General features: G+C 42.0%; 1 protein-coding gene across 4 annotated transcripts in view; it reads left to right on the top strand.

The window, feature by feature from the left end:
- The first annotated feature begins 17,072 nt into the window (after window positions 1–17,072).
- The window catches only part of cntln (centlein, centrosomal protein), a 162,919-nt gene continuing 160,861 nt past the window's right edge, over window positions 17,073–19,130 (top strand). For all 4 annotated transcript variants that reach the window (XM_037538265.1, XM_037538264.1, XM_037538263.1 and 1 more), the window contains exon 1: window positions 17,073–17,275. The gene's annotated coding sequence lies outside the window, so the exon portion shown is untranslated. The remainder of the gene's footprint in view (window positions 17,276–19,130) is intronic.

The following is a 19,130-nucleotide window of genomic DNA, read 5'->3' as shown; positions in this document are numbered from 1 at the left end:
TTTTGAAAAGTTGTAACTACTTTTTAGCTACTTTCAAAGCGTGTTTGTCAGAACATTTGTCTGTGAATCTCCACCTGAAATACTAAACAGGGCCACCTGAAAGTGTGACCAAGACACTGCATTCAAATCTGAGCCAAAAAGAAACACATAAGTGAAAAGCTGCAAATGTACAAAAAGATCACCAAAAGGTGTAATCAACAATCCAACTTACAACCCAAAGGCATTATATCCAGCAAAAATTAAGACTAAATACAAAGTTAATCATTCCAGGTTTTTCCTAACAAAAATAACTGAATACAAACCAGAGAATTTTGTAGAAAGTGTTGTCAACTGTTGAAATAAAACCACTCCAATTAAAACATTTCAGCAAGATTTACCAAACAGGCATAACATTATGACTACTGCAGTGTTGAGAATGATCCACCACCCAAATAGTACCTGCTCTGTTAGGGTCTATAGGGGTCCTGACCACTGAAGAACAGGGTAAAAGGGGGTAACAAGGTATCAGAGAAACAGATGGACTACAGTCTGTAACTGTAGAACTACAAAGTGCAGCTATACAGTAAGTGGAGCTGATCAAATGGACAATGAGTGTAGAAACCAGGAGGAGGACTTTGTCTAATTGGTGTATGTACAGGCATGACATTCAGAGTCTTTATTAAACTTCAGCAACACTTTAGCCTCAAAATCCTCATCAGTGATTCTGGCTTTGTTTGGGGTGAGAATCAGGCCTGAATAATCTCTCCACTGCTGCAGAGCTGCTGCAGCTCCACAGCAGAACTAGATTATTGGAGTTAAGGAGTTAAGTGTTATTTCACCAACCTTTAACGCTGAAGACTGACGCTCAGACTGTTGATCACACATGCAGAAAACGAAGCAAATCAATCATTTGGAGATGAATGGACTTTACATGAATTTACATTTATAAATCACTGGTTTCTTGATACGCTTAATCTGCAGCAACTCACGGAAATGAAGTCAGCTTCTCATTCTGTGGCTTCTCGTTTGAATTCTCCTGTTCCACCTTAAATGGCGCAGCAGTAAAATCTAGTGCCTCAGGCACCATTTAAGGTGGAACGGGAGAATTCAAACGAGAAGCTGGAGGATAAGAAGCAACTTCAGTCCCGTAAAAAGTCAAACATTGAGAGAAATTTTACAAGAAAGTCGCGAAGAAGTTTCCTGAGATGCGAGAAAAGTGGCTACAGCTGAGCTGAAGGTTAAAGCATTTATTTTAAAGCATGTATTTTAAGCCTGCACTTTCATCACGTACTGAGATATACTTACAGCCAAGATGGTAAAACAGACATAAAATGTCGTGCCTCCCAAGGTGGTTTGATTTTTGCTGAAAGGACAAAACGGCTCTTCTTAACATTTCGGTTGCAACCCCTGAGCTAAGCCAGCTAATAAGGGGTGATCAGCACGTGGGGCGAGCACAGGTCCATTTGCTTGAATTGACTGAATTGCAGGTGCTACAGCTACTAGCTACTAATATTTGTAGCTAACTACAAAAAGTAGCATGCTATTTAGCTACTCCCCCATTCGTGGCTCAAATGCTCCTTACAAATTCCAGTGTAAATGGGTGAAGCTAAACTGTTGTAAGCTGAGTAGGCGGATTTATTTTAATATATGTTGGTTTTTGTGACATCACAAAAACAATGAAATCAAAAAGTTTTGCACAGCTTTATTTTCATGCACAGTCCACATACGGAAATAAAGCTGTGAAAAGCTGAATTCATTGTCTGGACTGTGGAGTGAACAGCGTAAGACATCAAGCATTTTTAGTTAAAACAAGTGAAGAAAATTTGATGGGCTACAGTCTGTAACTGTACGCCTAGTGGCATCAACATTTTCAATAATATAAATCCAATTTAGCTACAGATAATGTATAAAATTATTCTAAAATGAGAACTTGATGCAACTTCACATATTTCAAACAAATAGTGAAAAGCTTTAATGTCTAACCTGACTGTGAAAACCATAGAACATCAAGAATTAAAAGAACTTCTAAAAAATATGCATCTGGAATGACATTCTAAAAATAAAATTACAGTATATTTACAGTTATATTTATCATTTACAATATGTTTACCATTAGGTAACTTTTACCACCAAATAGCTGTTTGTGCTAAAATGACAATTGAACACAAAACCTCTAGAATGTCTAATTTTTTATATCACAATCTACATTTTGTAAGCAACTGTTGAACAAAGTAACAATAAATGTTAATCTGACAAATTGTTCTAGACTTTTGAGCAGTATTTTGTAATTTTGGACCTTTAACGTGGGACTTTAGTAAGTGAGTGGAAGTACAACTCAATACAAGTGGCCTGAAAATGTTTGTAGCTTAATTTATAGAGATCCAAGTCCCAATATTTACATTTTTACTATTCTATTTAGATCATTTTTAGCTCAGGGACTCTGAAGGCTCTCTGAGGCGAGTTGTTGGTTGCATGTGCATGGTGGGGCGCGTGACAGTAGGTTTGTTGAAGATGAAGAGCAGGGATGTGGACGGGCCGTCTGACGCAGGAGCAGCTGGGCCAAGTTTACACTGGGGTCACCAAGTCAGGTCAAAACTGCTTGGCTTGCTGTTTACATTATTTTATTCTTATATATTTATTATTTATATTATATACACTCACTGGCCACTTTATTAGGTACATTAGGTATTAGGTGCTAGTTTTGCTTTCAGAACTGTCTTAATAAATCAACAAGGTGTTGGGACATCCCCGAAGAGCTTTGGAGACGGACACTCAGGGGATACAGAGGAGGAACAAAACAGCGCACAGGAAAAGCGAGGGTGAGACAACAGAGGCTTATGGAGAAGAGGGGATATAAGCCACGTCCATCTTGAGCAACGTGAGGTCGCTGGCTAATAAGATGGTCGAGCTAACAGCACTAGCCAGGAGTCAGAGGGAATACCGGGAGTGTAGTCCAATGTGCTTTTCGGAGACATGGACTACACTAGGACAACGTTTCCATTGACGGCTAACAGACTATTCTTGCTGACCGGGGCTGCACCGAGAGCGGTAAGCACAAAGGAGGAGGGCTTGCTGTACTAGTTAATAATAACCCTGGTGTAACCCTGGTCACATTACTATCAAGGAATGTGCCTGTTGCCTGGACATTGAGCCGTTGGCTGTTCGACTCAGGCCATATTATTTACCACGCGATAATTTAATCACATGCTGTTATCGTGACTGTTTATGTCCCTCCCTCTGCCAACCCGTCGCCAGTGTGTGACGTCATTTATTCAACTATAGTGCGTCTCCAAACTCAATACCTGAGTGCCTTTATCGCCATATCGGGTGACTTTAACCACGTCAATATGGCCAAGGTACTACCAAACTTCACTCAGTATGTGGACTGTCCCACCAGAGAGGAAAGAACACTCTGGTATGCTAATGTTAATGTAATTAACATTGGTAATGTTAAGGATGAATACAGCTGCTCCCCCTCCCCTCTCTGGGTAGGTCAGACCAAATCTTGGTGAACCTCAGTCCCTGTTATGTGCCGCTTATGAGTCAGAGTCAGCCTGTGACCACGTGGACAGTGAGCAGATGATCTGAGGAGACTTACGAGGCACTGCAGGATTGCTTTGAGGCTACTGACTGGTCGGCACTCTGTGAGCCACACGGAGAGGACATCGACGGGCTCACTGAGTGCATCACGGACTACATTAACTTCTGTGTGGACTCCACTGTCCCAACCAGGACTGTTAAATGTTACCCAAACAACAAGCCATGGGTAACAAAGGACATTAAAGCTCTCCTCAACAAGCAAAAGAGGGCCTTCAGAGCTGGAGACAGAGTGGAGGTGAGAACGATCTAGATGGAACTGAAGACAGCTATCAAGGAGGCGAAGGACAAATATAGGAGGAAGCTAGAGTGGAAACTCCAGCAGAACAACATGAGGGAGATTTGGAATGGAATGAGGACCATCACCAGCTTCAGGTCCAGCAACAACAGAGGTGTAGAGGGCAGCGTGGACAGGGCCAACAAGCTGAATCTGTTCTTTAACAGATTTGACACTGCAGGCTCTGTATCCCCCCCCTTCCTGACTCCTCTGCTGCCAGTCCTCACCAGCCCATTTCACTCACGCCCCCTCCCCCTCCTGATAGCCTGCCCCCCTCCTGTGACAGCCCACCTCACAACTCCACCCCTCTCCCACCTGTAACCTCTACAGTGAGTCTCACTGCTGACCAGGTGAGAAGACAACTGAAGAGACTCCACACAAATAAGGCTGCAGGCCCTGATGGGGTTCCCCCCAGGATGCTTAAAGCTGTCTATGCTCAAAGCCGCCCAGCTTTGTGGAGTACTGCAACATGTCTTCAACATGAGCCTGAGTCTCCAGAGGGTCCCTATTATGTGGAAGACGTCCTGCATTGTTCCTGTTCCAAAGACGGTGCGACCCGGTGACGCCAAGGACTACAGGCCAGTGGCACTGACGTCCCATGTCATGAAAACCATGGAGAGGCTCGTCTTGGATCAGCTCCGACCCATAGTCCAGCCTTTTCTGGACCCCCTCCAGTTTACCTATCAGCCCCGCCTGGGAGTTGAAGACAGCATCATCTACCTGCTCAACCGAGTATACGTTCACCTGGATAAGACAGTCAGCTCTGTGAGGGTCATGTTTTTTACTTCTCCAGCACATTTAACACTGTCTGGCCTGCTCTTCTGGGTGATAAGCTCACAATGATGCAAGAAGATGCCCACCTTGAGTCCTGTATTGTTGACTACCTGACTGGCAGACCACAGTATGTACGCCTGCAGCACTGTGTGTCGGACAGAGTGGTCAGCAACATCAGAGTTCCACAAGGAACTGTCCTCTCTCCCTTCCTCTTCACCCTCTACACCACGGACTTCAGCTACTGCACAGAGACTTGCCACCTTCATGTATCAGCAGGGGTGATCAGGATGAGTACGGGGCGACGGTGAAGGACTTTGTCGCATGGTGTGAGCGGAACCACCTGCAGCTCAATGTAACAAAGACAAAGGAACTGGTGGTGGACCTGAGGAAGGACAAGGCACTGGTGACCCCTGTGTCCATCAGCGGGGTCAGTGTGGACACTGTGGAGGATTACAAATATCTGGGTGTGTATATTGACAATAAACTGGACTGGGCTAAGAACACTGACGCCCTCTACAGGAAGGGCCAAAGTCGTCTCTATTTTCTGAGGCGCCTGAGGTCCTTCAGCATCTGCCGGACTATGCTCAGGATCTTCTATGAGTCTGTGGTTCGGAGTGCTATCCTCTATGCTGTTGCATGCTGGGGAAGCAGGCTGAGGGTGGCAGACGCCAATAGACTCAGCAAACTGATCCTGATCAGGATCCCGTGTCGGAGAGGAGGATGCTGTCTAAGCTGCAGGCCATTATGGACAATGGCTCCCACCCACTCTAATAATAATTGTGTGCAAAAACTCAGAGGTACAATAATTTGAACTGCCTTATGCTAGATGTTTAATATTTATTATCACAGTCTCTGCCACTTTACTATATTCATAAGAACTTAAATCTTGTGTACATATTGCAAATTTCTCTTTGTTTAAAATTCTTAAAGTGTTTATTCTTTTACATAAATGGCTGCAACTGTAACAAATGCAATTTCCCTCTGGGATCAATAAAGGATACTGATTCTGATTCTGATTCTGAAACGTTCCTCAGAGATTCTGGTTGGTTATTTGAGTTCCTGTTGCCTTTCTATCATCTGGAACCAGTCTGCCCATTCTCCTCTGACCTCTCACATCAACAAGGCATTTTCGTCCACACAACTGACCGCTCACTGGATATTTCCTCTTTTTCGGACCGTTCTCTGTGAACCCTAGAGATGGTTGAGTGTGAAAATCCCAGCAGATCAGCAGTTTCTGAAATACTCAGACCAGCCCGTCTGGCACCAACAACCACGCCACGTTCAAAGTCCCTTAAATCCCCTTTCTTCCCCGTTCTGATGCTCGGTCTGCACTTCAGCAAGTTGTCTTGACCACCTCTACTTGCCTAAATGCAGTGAGTTGAGACCATATGATTGGCTGATCAGCTATTTGTGTTAACAAGCAACTGAACAGTGCCTAATAAAGTGGCCAGTGAGTGTAGTTCATAGTTAGCCAGACAATGTAAACCCAAAGTTAAAGAATAGAAGCCCAAAGTCTGTCCAATCAGATCAGAGATTCTATATAATAGATTGGTTGGTGGTTGCTGAAGTTAATTTATTTTGTAGATACTACAGACCAATTTACCATATAAGACAGTGGTCCCCAGCCCTCCTCCTGGAGATCTGCTTTCCTACAGAGTTTGGTTCCCCCTGCCTATCACTGTGTATACCTGATCCAGTCAATCAAGGGCTTTTGACAGGTTGTGGTTTGGAACTAGACTCCATGAGAAAGTAGTTCTCCAGGACATGTGGGGTGTCCACTGATCTAAGGCTTAGTGAATTTGGCAGCCACTCCAGCTATGCAACCATAAGGAAGTGTTTAGATCAAGGGTCTCCAGTCTTCTCTGCAGGGAAGCTTTGTCTGCAGGTTTTTGTTAAAAAAAAACCTGATCAATTGTTTGAAGACTGAGATCAGCTGACTAATTGAATGGAATCAGTTGAGCTCCTGCTTGTTAGATTTGATGTTGCAATATTTCATATGATGGACAGTAGATCTTTAGGAAATGACACTCCTTCACCTTATTGGAAAATCTTCTCTTGTAGCTCCATATTTCTGATGTACTGTCAGAGACTCTAGACCAAGTGGGCAGATGCTGATTGAGTTTTTGATACCGACCACAGTGCACAAGTTCCACAACATCTGATTGTCTGCATATTTTACCTAACTTATTAATAAGTTGTGAAGAGCACACTGAGTGAGATTTGGGCACTTTTAGCCATTATCCAGATTGATTAAGTTTAATCTGCGCAACACTATCTATAGCTACCATCATACAACAGTCAGTTCTTTTCAGTTGTTTTCATAAGCGCTGTATCACTCCGCTGAGATGCTGTTGCTAAGCAACGACTTTGACAGCTGTAGGAGACGCTCATGCCATTTGAACCTTTCTACTTCTTACTTTGCACAAAGAGAAAATGGATACTTTTAAGACCACATTTGACCCACAGCCGATTTGGTCAGACTCTGAAGATGAGACAACATTAAACTGCCATCATCACTGAGCAGTGTTTTAGTCAACAGCTGTGACAAAAGAACACCTAAAAATCCTGTAATTAGCCAGAAGTTAACCGAATACCATTTGCCAAACAAAGTGGACTGTAAGAAGCTTTCCAGACTGGCTGGAACAAAAGAACATTAATATTGATCTGGCAAAAAACGAGCTGAACACTGGCCTAAACTTGATATAGCAGCAGCTTTATGGCTCAGTCTGTACTTCAAAGGGCAAGGCTTATAGCATACTGTGCAGCGAATGAGCAGAGCTCGTTACCCTGACATAGCAACAAGCTTCATGTTAAGGAATTATTATTTGAAACTGCTAACATTAAAACATATTAAATGCCATGTTCAATTTATCTATTTAACTGTTGTATAAAAGTAATTGAACACTTGAGTTCATGTGTTATCGCTAAGACATCATGGCTATGATGTTATTTCACAACAACACATTTCCTCTCGTGTCCTATTGTTTAATTAGCAGAATGTCTGGAAGTGCAGGTGGAGCCCATCATCACTAAGGAACACGGTATCAAGAAAAACTCAAGAACCAAGATTCAAAAGGAGAAACTCCCTAAGAGCGTGAGACTAAACTACTGAGAAACCACGTACTACAACACTATACATTCTATTTTAATGTATGATGTACTATTTTTGACGTCTTGTGGGGTACGGTGATGATTTGAGATGCAGAACATGATTTCAAATGAAAAAGTCCTGAAGAGCAGAGCATAAACCACTGAGAGGAACCAAGATTCAGAAGAAAAGACGTTCTAAAAGCATGAGGAAGAATCACTGAGAGAAAGCAAGGCTCATAGGGGAACCCATCCTCCTCTGCAAGGTATTGGATAGTGCAGTATGTGTACAAGTACTCAATGGCTTGTATGGGGTTTTTTTTTCAGCAGGGCTGTTTGGGCTGCTTTGGCCTCTGAATGGTTAAAGTTTTGTGTAGCAGCACTAAAGAAAGAAAACAGAGGAAACAGTAGATGTAGCAATTTCAAAGCACAAGCATTTTAATATTTCGCCCCCTTTGGAAATAAATAAGCAACACAAAAGAGACTGCAGGATATGCATTCAGTCAGTAGACTGTTTTAGATGGTGTAACTATCTTTAATGTTGTGTTTTTACTGTTTGGCATCTTAGCCACCTTGATAGATGCGAGGTTAGCTGCTTGGCCAAGCAACACATTCTAGTCACCCCACTACTACCAACCACTGCATTTTCTTTAACTCAGTATTCAGCACTCAGCTGTGCTGAGTACATATTTAGTTGTCATTATTGTGTTTACTTTTACGGTTTTACACTTTATGGTTGGCAAGCTACAAACCCAATTCCAATGAAGTTGGGACATTGTGTGAATACACTACAAAGACCAGATATTTAATGTTCAAATGGATAAACTTTATTGTTTGTTTATTTTTTGCAAATATTCACTCATTTTGAATTTGATGCCTGCAACACGCTCTAAAGAAGTTGGGACAGGGGCAACAAAAGACTTGGAAAGTTGGGGAATACTCACAAAACACCTGTTTGGAACGTTCCACAGGTGAACAGGTTAATTGGAAACAGGTGAGTGTCATGATTGGGTATAAAGGGAGCATCCCTGAAAGGCTCAGTCGTTCACAAGCAAGGACGGGCGAGGTTCACCACTTTGTGAAAAACTGCATGAGCAAATAGTCCAACAGTTTAAGATCAATGTTTCTCAACGTGCAACTGCAAGGAATTTAGGGATTTCATCATCTACAGTCCATAATATCATCAAAAGATTCAGAGAATCTGGAGAAATCTCTGCAAGTAAGCAGCGAGGCAGAAAACCAACACTGAATGCCGTGACCTTCGACCCCTCAGGCGGCACTGCATTAAAAACCCACATCATTCTGTAACGGATATTCCCACATGGGCTCAGGAACACTTCGGAAAACCACTGTCAGTGAACTCAGTTCGTCGCTCCATCTACAAGTGCAAGTTAAAACTCTGCCATGCAAAGCGAAGCCAGATGTCAACACCACCCAGAAACGCTGCCGGCTTCTCTGGGCCGAGCTCATCTGAGATGGACTGACGCAGAGTGGAAAAGTGTCCTGTGGTCTGACGCGTCCACATTTCACACTGTTTTTGGAAATCATGGACGTCGTGTCCTCCGGGCCAAAGAGGAAAAGGACTGTCCGGATTGTTTTCAGCGCAAAGTTCAAAAGCCAGCATCTCTGGTGGTGTGGGGGGGTGTTAGCGCCCATGGCAGGGGTAACCTGCACATCTGTGAGGCCCCATTAATGCTGAAAGGTACATACAGGTTTTGGAGCAACATCTGCTGCCATCCAAGCAGCGTCTTTTTCAGGGACGTCCTGCTTATTTCAGCAAGATGATGCCGAGCCACATTCTGCACGTGTTACAACAGCGTGGCTTCGTAGTAAAAGAGTGCGGGTACTAGACTGGCCTGCCTGCAGTCCAGACCGTCTCCCATTGAAAATGTGTGGCGCATTATGAAGCTCAAAATACGACAGCGGAGACCCCGGACTGCTGAGCAGCTGAAGCTGGACATCAAGCAGGAATGGGAAAGAATTCCACCTACAGAGCTTCAACAATCAGTGTCCTCAGTTCCCAAACGCTTATTGAGTGTTAAAGGAAAGGTGATGTAACTCAGTGGGAAACACGCCCCTGTCCCAACTTCTCTGGAACGTGTTGCAGGCATCAAATTCAAAATGAGTGAATATTTGCAAAAATCAATAAAGTTTATCCGTTTGAGCATTAAATATCTCGTCTTTGTAGTGTATTCAATTGAATATCGGTTGAAAAGGATTTGCAAATCATCGTATTCTGTTTGTATTTATGTTTTACACAACGTCCCAACTTCACTGGAATTGGGGTTGTATAAATCTGTCATATGTAAAACAGCTGGTGACCTTTCATCAATGACCTCATGTAAGATGCCTAAAAAGCTCTTTGTTTATTATTATGATCTAAAAAAATACTGTGAAATGATTTAATACTCCATTCATGCAGAAGTCCAGGTAGTTCCAAAAGTTCCTAAACTTTTTTCATGCCTCCGCACACACAGGAAACACAGTAAAAGTGCTTGCTTTGCATCTTGTCAAATTGGTGATAATCAATAAGCTTGTTTTTTAAAAACTCTCACATCATGTGCCAAAGTACAAATGCCCAGTAAAGATATTTAATATGTAGCAGTGATAATGTTAGTATGGTGCTTGATTTCAGAGGTCTGTGGTTGAGGCTGAAGTAGCCAGAGTGAATGATTGGAAAGAGTGTCCACACAGCCATATGCAAAAGTTCGGCCGTTCTGGTTAATTATTATAATAATAATCTGGTTAATTTATTTTCCATGTGAATGTAAGTTAACACATACTGTACAGAGAACATAGTTCAGTACAGTGGCCTGTGTGTAAGTTATGGCACGTTTTATATTTTGAGGTAGGTGTTTTGTTTCCAATATGTTAAAATAATTAAACAGAAATCATGCAGAATGCCATATTTGCTCCCTGTAGAAAAGGTGCGCACATATTCATTTCAAAAGCAGCATAAAAGCATGTCCTTTGACCAGAGTGTTCAAACTTTTGCATACAATTGTGTACTCTTGGCTATGCCATGTAACTTCTAGAAACTGGTTAGGCGCAGCAATTTCCACAGCCTGCTTTAGGCAGAGAACACAGAGTCACCAGAGCTGCTCCTCCAGCAGCTTCATTCCCATTCAGCAGCGTCGCTCCCCCCTGAGCTTTACTCTGATCCCCTTTACACTGTCACTGACGTTTGTATGACTAGTGTTCTTCAAAGGGGCCTTCTTGTACCTGGTTAGCGTTCAGTAAAGCTCTATCACAGGAATCAAAGCAGTGGAGTAAAGTGACACGCTCTGGTCCTCCTACCTGAAAGTTTGGGCGGAGAACTGGCGGATCCTCACCGGAAAGCCACTTCCTGTGCTCTGCCTACCTGGGGCCGCTCAGGGCCTGTCGTGCGTTTGCGGAATTTTTTATCCTCCTATATTTGCATGTTGATGATTCAGGGCTGTGGGAATGCTGTGCTGTGACACAGAGAGGGCGGGACAGAATTCAGCAATGAGCCGCACTAAATTCACACAGGACGCATCATCACAATGCAGATTAGGCCACAAATCTGGGACAACAGCAACTAATTCAACAGGCTGCTTCAGCAAGAAAACACTCAAGGCAGATTCATGCTGAAAGCGCCTCATAAGGGTTTCATTTTATTATATTTTATTGTATTGCACTGCGTATTGTGGTTTACTGTATTGTATTGTATTGTACGGCTCAGAGTTCTGTGCTCAACTCTGTTCCTTTTTCGGGGAACCTACAGTGACTTGTTTCTAGCAGTATCTGAGCTCAGGACCGTCTTCCTCTCCAACCTACTGGTAAGATACTTTCTCTAGACAGACAAAGCTCTACTTGTAAGTCGCTCTGGATAAGAGCGTCTGCTAAATGCTGTAAATGTAAATGTAAATTTTAGTCAATGTTTTAGTCCACTAGAACAACCAGTCCCACATTTAAAATACCAGGATCCATGAGGGCAAGTAATGTTTGACTTGCGACCCACCAAATATTTTGTAAAGTGAAATGCACTTCAAACAAATCTTCAGTTACAGTTCTTTCAGCCATCAAGCGCAATAGCACAACATGGTGAAGTATTTTATTCATGCATAGGGCTGCCCTGTTACTTAATTAGTGAGAATATGGAGTAGAAGTGAGTAAAAGCACCTGCTCGTTTGATTTTTACATGTAGTTCTTTCTTTTATATGAACGCATAAATCACAGCAGTGCTTAGTTGGACGGTATGTTGTACAGCATTTTGTTCTGATTCATATTGCCAGCTAGATGTGCATGCTAGCAAGCTCTGCACTCTGATCACCACTGAATAATTAGGCTAAAGCGAGCTGTTTTTATTCCAGAACTAACACAACACAGCAGCAAAGTGGAGTGTTTCTGAGCATTTTACACAGGCACTCTTAAAAAAGGTGGTTCTTCAAGGGTTCCTCAGTAAAGACAGTGGTTCTATATGGAACCATGAACATGCAAAGAACCTTTGCATACTTAAATGGTTCTGTGCATGGGGAAGTTGTTCTTCAGATTGATGGCGAATGTGAATAGCGTTCTAAATAGCACCAGAACGGGGGCTAAGTAAAACTCATTTTAAAATGTTCTATTTAGAACCACATACAACACACTCTCCTGCAATCTGAAGAACCATTTCACCATGCAAAGAGCACTTTTTAAATTGTTCGTGGTTCTAAGTAGAAGTTGTCTTTACTAAAGAACCCTTGAAGAATCCCTTTTTTAAAAGAGTGCACTTATAGAGGTAGCTCACGACAGAAAGCAAGAAATAGACCCCAAGCTGTAAACGCAGTGACTGTGCAGCCTCACAGTCATCTTTCGCAAACACTTGATAACCACAGCTCGAATGCACATGACTGTGCTCGCTGCCCGGACTGTACAAGAGTCTACACTGATACAGGAGGGCTTTGCTAGTGTCAGTGCTGAAGAAATGGAGTAGTTCACACTTTTAAGCTAAAACAAGTCTAATTTAGCTCTAAAATCATGGGAGAAAGAAAATGCACTCATGGATGCAGCTTCAGACTTTTGTTACAACTGGTATTACAGATGCGGCAAAAATATGCTGTTAATTTCATCATCTCTTACGTTTTCAGTACTTTTACTTACTTTAAGATACTTTTATTTTGCCGCCCAGCAAAAAATGATCTAAGTAAGTTCAATTATCTTGAATTTAGTAAATATATGTACAATGTCTCATGTTGAGATTGTTGTAAGCTTGTTTGAAGAGATTTTACGACGTCACTATATAGTGAGATAATTTGACTTACTAAAATCATGTTAAATGATATGGAAATAACTTAAACGTTCTTATAAAAAGTGTACAACAATCTCAGCAGAAGCAATATTAGGTGTTATGTAACGCGGAGCGAGGAGGCGGACGCATAAGCTGAGATTTTTATTAAGGGCAGATCCAGGGTCATGATCAAAACGGTCCCGGGTCAGACGGCCAATGCGGAGAGCAGGAGGGACAGACATGACACAGAACTCCAAACAGACCAGAAATAAACAAAACTCAAACATCAAACAAAGACCATCAAGAAACTCAGGAAAACACAGGGCTTAAATACAAGCAGGGATAACGAGGGATAACCGGACACAAGTGGGAACAATCAGGGGCGGAGTCACAAAACAAGGGGCCAGACTAATAACCCCAAAAAAAAACAGGTTAGGGAACCAGCCTCATGACCGGAAGGTCGCCAGTTCGATCCCCAGAGCCGACAGCACATGACTGAGGTGTCCTTGAGCAAGACACCTAACCCCCAACTGCTCCCCAGGCGCTGCGGATTGGGCTGCCCACCGCTCCGGGCAAGTGTGCTCACTACCCCCTAGTGTGTGTGTGCTCACTAGTGTATATGTGGTGTTTCACTTCACGGATGCGGTAAATGAGGAGGTGAAATTTCCCCGTTGTGGGACTAATAAGGGTCACTTAATCTTAATCTTAAAACAAAGAAGCACATGGACAGGACTGGGAGGGGCCAATCGTGACATATAGAGTAGATTTAAGATCATTTGTATATCTGTACATCGCGCTCTTTTTTCATTTGTTCAAACTCGGAATTAATTTGAATTTAAATACAACGGATAGATAACTTTTACTATGATAACTGCATTCATAGCTAACTCAGTTGCCTGGTCTGATACATGCATCACCACTTTGAACAAGCGACGAGCAACTAGCCGACCAGCGTAGAAGATGTTTTCGTCTAGTCCGTCTACAATTACAATTTGTCCTGCTGCAATTACCATGACCATCTCAGACGTAGCTAATGACCATCACTGCGGATCTTAACTGGATTTTTCAGAAGTTTGCTAGTTTTGAAGCTTTATTCATGCATTTGTTCATCCATTCATTCATTCATCCATTTATTCATGCATCCTAACAATACTGACCAAAGAACAGCATCACAACATAAAAATCTAGCAGTTAGTAATCACCAACTTCTGCAATCCAGTTTTAGGTAAATAGAGGGCAAAATAACAAATTAAGATGCACATTAAAGTTCATTTTCTTCACTTTGTAATATTAGCCAAGAGGGTCATTCTACAGGAGAAGGAAAATCATAACTTCTAATGTGAGTTAATGGGGAATTTATTTATTTCAAGTCATTTTAAACCATTTCTATTTGTCCATTCATCCATTCATAAAATTCAGAGACAACGTCAGGGCAGCCAGTGCTTTCAAATTATATAAAAAATCAAAATGACAGAAATGGAGATACGAGGTTTATATCATCGGCTGCCCCAACTCACAGCATCACAGTGGAACAAAAAACTTTAGAAAACAGCACAAATACCGCCAGATATTTGAAGTACCCCGTCAGTGTAAACAAAACGAAGAACTATAAGTGATGAGTGTTCTGTATTATATTACAGCTGAGAAACAAGAACTGCCCCCCTTCCCTCCAACCTCAACATCTTGTCTTCACTTCCTTTGGCCAGGTAGTGGGTTCAAATCTCATTTTCACAGGTCAGGCCCCCTAATTCGCACCTTGCTTCAGATCAGCCTTGCTTGGAAGAGATATCAAGGAGAGAAACTCAGTGCTGGCTGGACCCCAACTTCCTTAACTCAGGTTTTTAATCACTTACCACCAACGTCACTTCAGGAGATTGTACGCAGAAGCCTAAAGCACATAACACCTGCTCTTCAGCTCTAACCTCAAACAAGATTAATACCAGTAACCATCTAAACGCGAACAATGAAAGAATGGAATAAAGTCAAAAGGCACGAGTGCCAGGATGAAGTCGAGACTTGCAAATGAATCTTCTAATGCAGGAAATGCATCTGTGGAGAGATTAAAGGAGGCAGTAGGATGGAGTGATTTATGAGCTCACAGTGCGCTCTGATCTGTTATAACCCATCATTAAAGCAGCAAACATGAAACATATGAAAAGAACTTTAAAATCCTTTGACAGACATGTGCTGTAAGTGATGATGCAATTATTGGATATTGGATGTAAACTATCATCCAATCAATGCGAGTAATAATGTTTTTTTTTTTTATTTGTATATTTTTTAGTTAAAAGTAAAATCAATGCATTTGCCGAACGTTAACGTTCAAGAGCGAGTCAAAGAGCAATTAAACAAACGCATATTTATGGTTTCACTTCATTGGAAAATAAATCACAAGCGTACAACATGTGTTTCAAACCAGAAGCCATTAAATACAAGAATGAAAAGTCATGTTTAAAACCTTCCGTTGTAAAAATGTTGCCTTTGTATTTGCATGTTCATGTCAATCCTTTAATCAAAACAACTGCATTAGTCACTAAACTGGAACAGAAAGCGAATACCGATTTGCTTCTTCCACAGTTTATAGCCCGACTTGTACTTGTTATTATTCTCCATCATAACTCTTCACCATTTAAACGCATGTGAATGTTTTGTGACTGTGTAAGCTTTATTGCAACCACATGATATTATAAGGAGCATTTTGTAGTTAAATCAAAGCTTTCAGAGCTTCAGGGATAATTAGCAGGGCATGCTGCAGTTGTAACTTTTGGCCGGAGCGTTGGCGGCCTTTGAAAGGAAACCGATAGCAGCTCAAGCGAGCGCATGTAGAATCACATTCGGGACGGATGACTGGTGACCGTCGGCTGTAAACAAAGGGCTTTGTTGAGCAAGAGGGAAGAAAAAGCTGATTCATAACTGCCATGTGTCTGCCCTACTAACAGGGCAGATGTTGTGAATTAGCCGCCAGTCTGCTGCCTCTGAAATCACAGCTCAGATGAACACTGTAATGAGAAGAGCAGCCTAATCTGGTCAATTGAGCTGTTCAGAGTCAGACAGGATTGAGCAGATGACCAGCGCCTGCTTTGTTCCAGACCTTTCCATTCATTTAGCTTGTTTTCAGGGCCTGTCGAGTGTAACCTTTTTAAAAATAAGTGAAGATTTAGAAGAAGATAATTCAACATGAAAAGACCTATATATATATATATATATATATATATATATATATATATATATATATATATATATATACACATTACACATATACAGTACTTTACATATTACATATACAGCAAATGTCTTAGGCACCTATCTTAGGCATTTATTTAGGTAGTTTTTTTTGCTGAGAAAAGTGTTAATATTTGAAATATAATTTATAGAATGTTAATTAATAATGATATATATATATATATATATATAGTGATTTTCTGGATGTGAGTGTGTTTGTTTACCCATCTCCAAGCCTCTCCTCGAGGAAGCCCAGTATTATATGTAGTTAAAAAGCAGCTCCTGGTTTGACCAATCAGTGCTCAGTAAATTGACCTCATGATGTCATTGATGATATTAACGAGTCTCTGTGGCGGCTGTGAAGGTGTCCAGGAAAAATATGGACCCAAGAAATTCTTGTTACTTTCTATTGTTTTTCTGTTTATTTGAATTATGAATACGATTTTATTCTAATGTACATTGTGATAAACTCACTGATGAGGTCAACTGGTTAAAACTTTGCTTAGATGCCTAAAACTTTCACACAGTGCTGTGTGTACATTAAATAACATTTACAATAACATAAAATAAAAAACAAACATATAAACAAAAATACAAACAAATCCGACTGACATAAAATAAAAGAAGCAGAATTACTGTTAGAAATGCTGATCTGTGCGTCGCTCTCGTGAAGGTTGTCCGTTTATATAATAGTGAGTGACGAGTAAACAATGACATCACATATGCAAATAACTAAACAGAACTTACCTGTAAGATTTTGATTTTAGGAGCAGCAAACGTTCAAATCTTTTCATGTTGCACGGAAACTACATATCCCATACTCCCCGCAGCTCTGTGCCGTATGTCCGTGAGTCTTGCGGCAAAAGTGTCGCAAACCGACGCGGTAGAGGCGGAAAACGGCGCGTTCGTTTGAAAGAGACACAAACAAACCGAGAATCAAAACACAGAGAAAGAGATGAATTTCTCTCTTAAAGTGGGTTTACAGGATCAAAATATGCCTAGAAACCTTGAGTAAAGTGCTCTTCAATAATAGCAGATACCTCTGTTCAATAAACCCGGCGGACAATTCTTTCATTTATCGCTATTTTCTCCGTATCCAGGGAGTCTCGGTGAGTAGAGCAGCTTTAGCTTTAGCTTTAGCCCTAAACTGGCGAGAATAAAGTCATTATTATTATTAGATGTTTGTGGTAGAACATTGTCTACCCAGTTAGCTTGGAAACCCTGCTTGTCAGTTTGAAAACTCCGATTCCCCTTGTCGTTTTCATTCTTTCGTTATTCTCTTGCTCTTTTTTGTGTTGCATTGGTTAAATGTAAACAACAGGATTAAAAAGCAAAAGCCCAGCTGGACCCCTGTAGCTCAGTGGTCATCACTGCACCTCCTGCCTGTTTTACTTCACAACTCACGAATATTGAACTTATTCTGTTATTTTGAATGTTCTGACTGGCTGTCTGACTCGTCAACGCTGCATGTTTCTGCAGTAAACCAGCAAAACAAGAAGCTTTGAGCTTTGTTATGCATCAGTGATAAGATAAGATAAGATAAGATAAGGCTTTATTGTCATTTGCATCACATGTGGTACATGAGGTGGAACGAAACATTGTACTCACGGTCCAGTTAAACTCCCAAAAGTAACATAAACAATAAATAGTGAGGTGCAAATAACAGCAGCATGAGTTCGAGGTAGAAGGTGTACGTCTTAATACTGGACATGTATAGAGTGACGTGTAGAGTGACATGTGTAGAGTGACGTATAAAGTGACATGTAGAGGTGATATAGTGGAGGCGTGATATAGTGGAGGGGTGATATAGTGGAGGGGTGATACAGTGTAGGCGTGATACAGTGGAGGGGTGATATAGTGGAGGGGTGATACAGTGTAGGCGTGATACAGTGGAGGGGTGATATAGTGGAGGGGTGATACAGTGTAGGCGTGATACAGTGGAGGGGTGATACAGTGTAGGGGTGATATAGTGTAGGCGTGATATAGTGGAGGGGTGATATAGTGGAGGGGTGATATAGTGGAGGGGTGATATAGTGGAGGGGTGATACAGTGGGGGGGTGATATAGTGGAGGGGTGAGACAGTGGGGGGGTGATACAGTGGAGGGGTGCTATAGTGGAGGGGTCCTATAGTGGAGGCACTGGTTCAGGACAGTAGCAGAGATGAATAAGTGGACATGAAGTGCCGTTGCAGTGATTGTCTAACTGGAGTTTAAGAGTCTCACGGCTTCAGGGAAGAAGCCGTTCCTCAGTCTGGTAGTTTTACTCTTAATGCTCCGCAGCCTCCTACCTGAGGGGAGCGGGACGAAGAGTGTGTGTGCTGGGTGGGTGGGGTCCTTCATGATGCCAGTGGCCCTTTTCCTGCATCTGGAGGTGTAAATGTCCATGGTGGTGGGAAGGCTGACTCCAACAGTCCTCTGTGCAGCCTTCACCACCCTCTGCAGATCTTTCCTTTCTGCCACAGAGCAGCTTCCGTGCCACACGGTGACGCTGGAGCACAGAACCCTCTCCACCACACATCTGTAGAATGAGGTGAGGACTGAGGTCCCGAGTCCAGCACGCCTCAACCGTCTGAGGAAGTAGAGGCGCTGATGTGCCTTCTTGATCAGGGTGGAAGTGTTATTACTCCAGGTGAGATTGTTACTTAGGTGCACGCCCAAGTACCTATAGCTGGAGACCACTTCCACCGCAGATCCTCCGATGTGTGGGGGGAGGGGAGGGATGGTGTTGCCCCTTCTGAAATCCACAATCATCTCCTTCATGGGAGTTTTGTAGCTGTTACATGGACTCAGATTCATCTGAGTGAGTTTAAAAGTTTAGGTCATTTCCAAAAATGTTGAAAATCAAGGCTATTAATATTATTTTTTTTTGTCCTCGCATTTGCTGCAGTAATAGCCTCTAATCTTCTGGGAAGACTTTCAATTCAATTCAATTCAACTTTATTGTCATTATACAATACAGGGTAGT

This window comes from Pygocentrus nattereri, chromosome 5 (genome assembly GCF_015220715.1).
Source record: "Pygocentrus nattereri isolate fPygNat1 chromosome 5, fPygNat1.pri, whole genome shotgun sequence".
In the NCBI taxonomy this organism is placed as follows: Eukaryota; Metazoa; Chordata; class Actinopteri; order Characiformes; family Serrasalmidae; genus Pygocentrus; species Pygocentrus nattereri.
The sequence above is the reverse complement of the archived record's forward strand: the minus strand, read 5'-3'. Positions and strand labels throughout refer to the sequence as shown.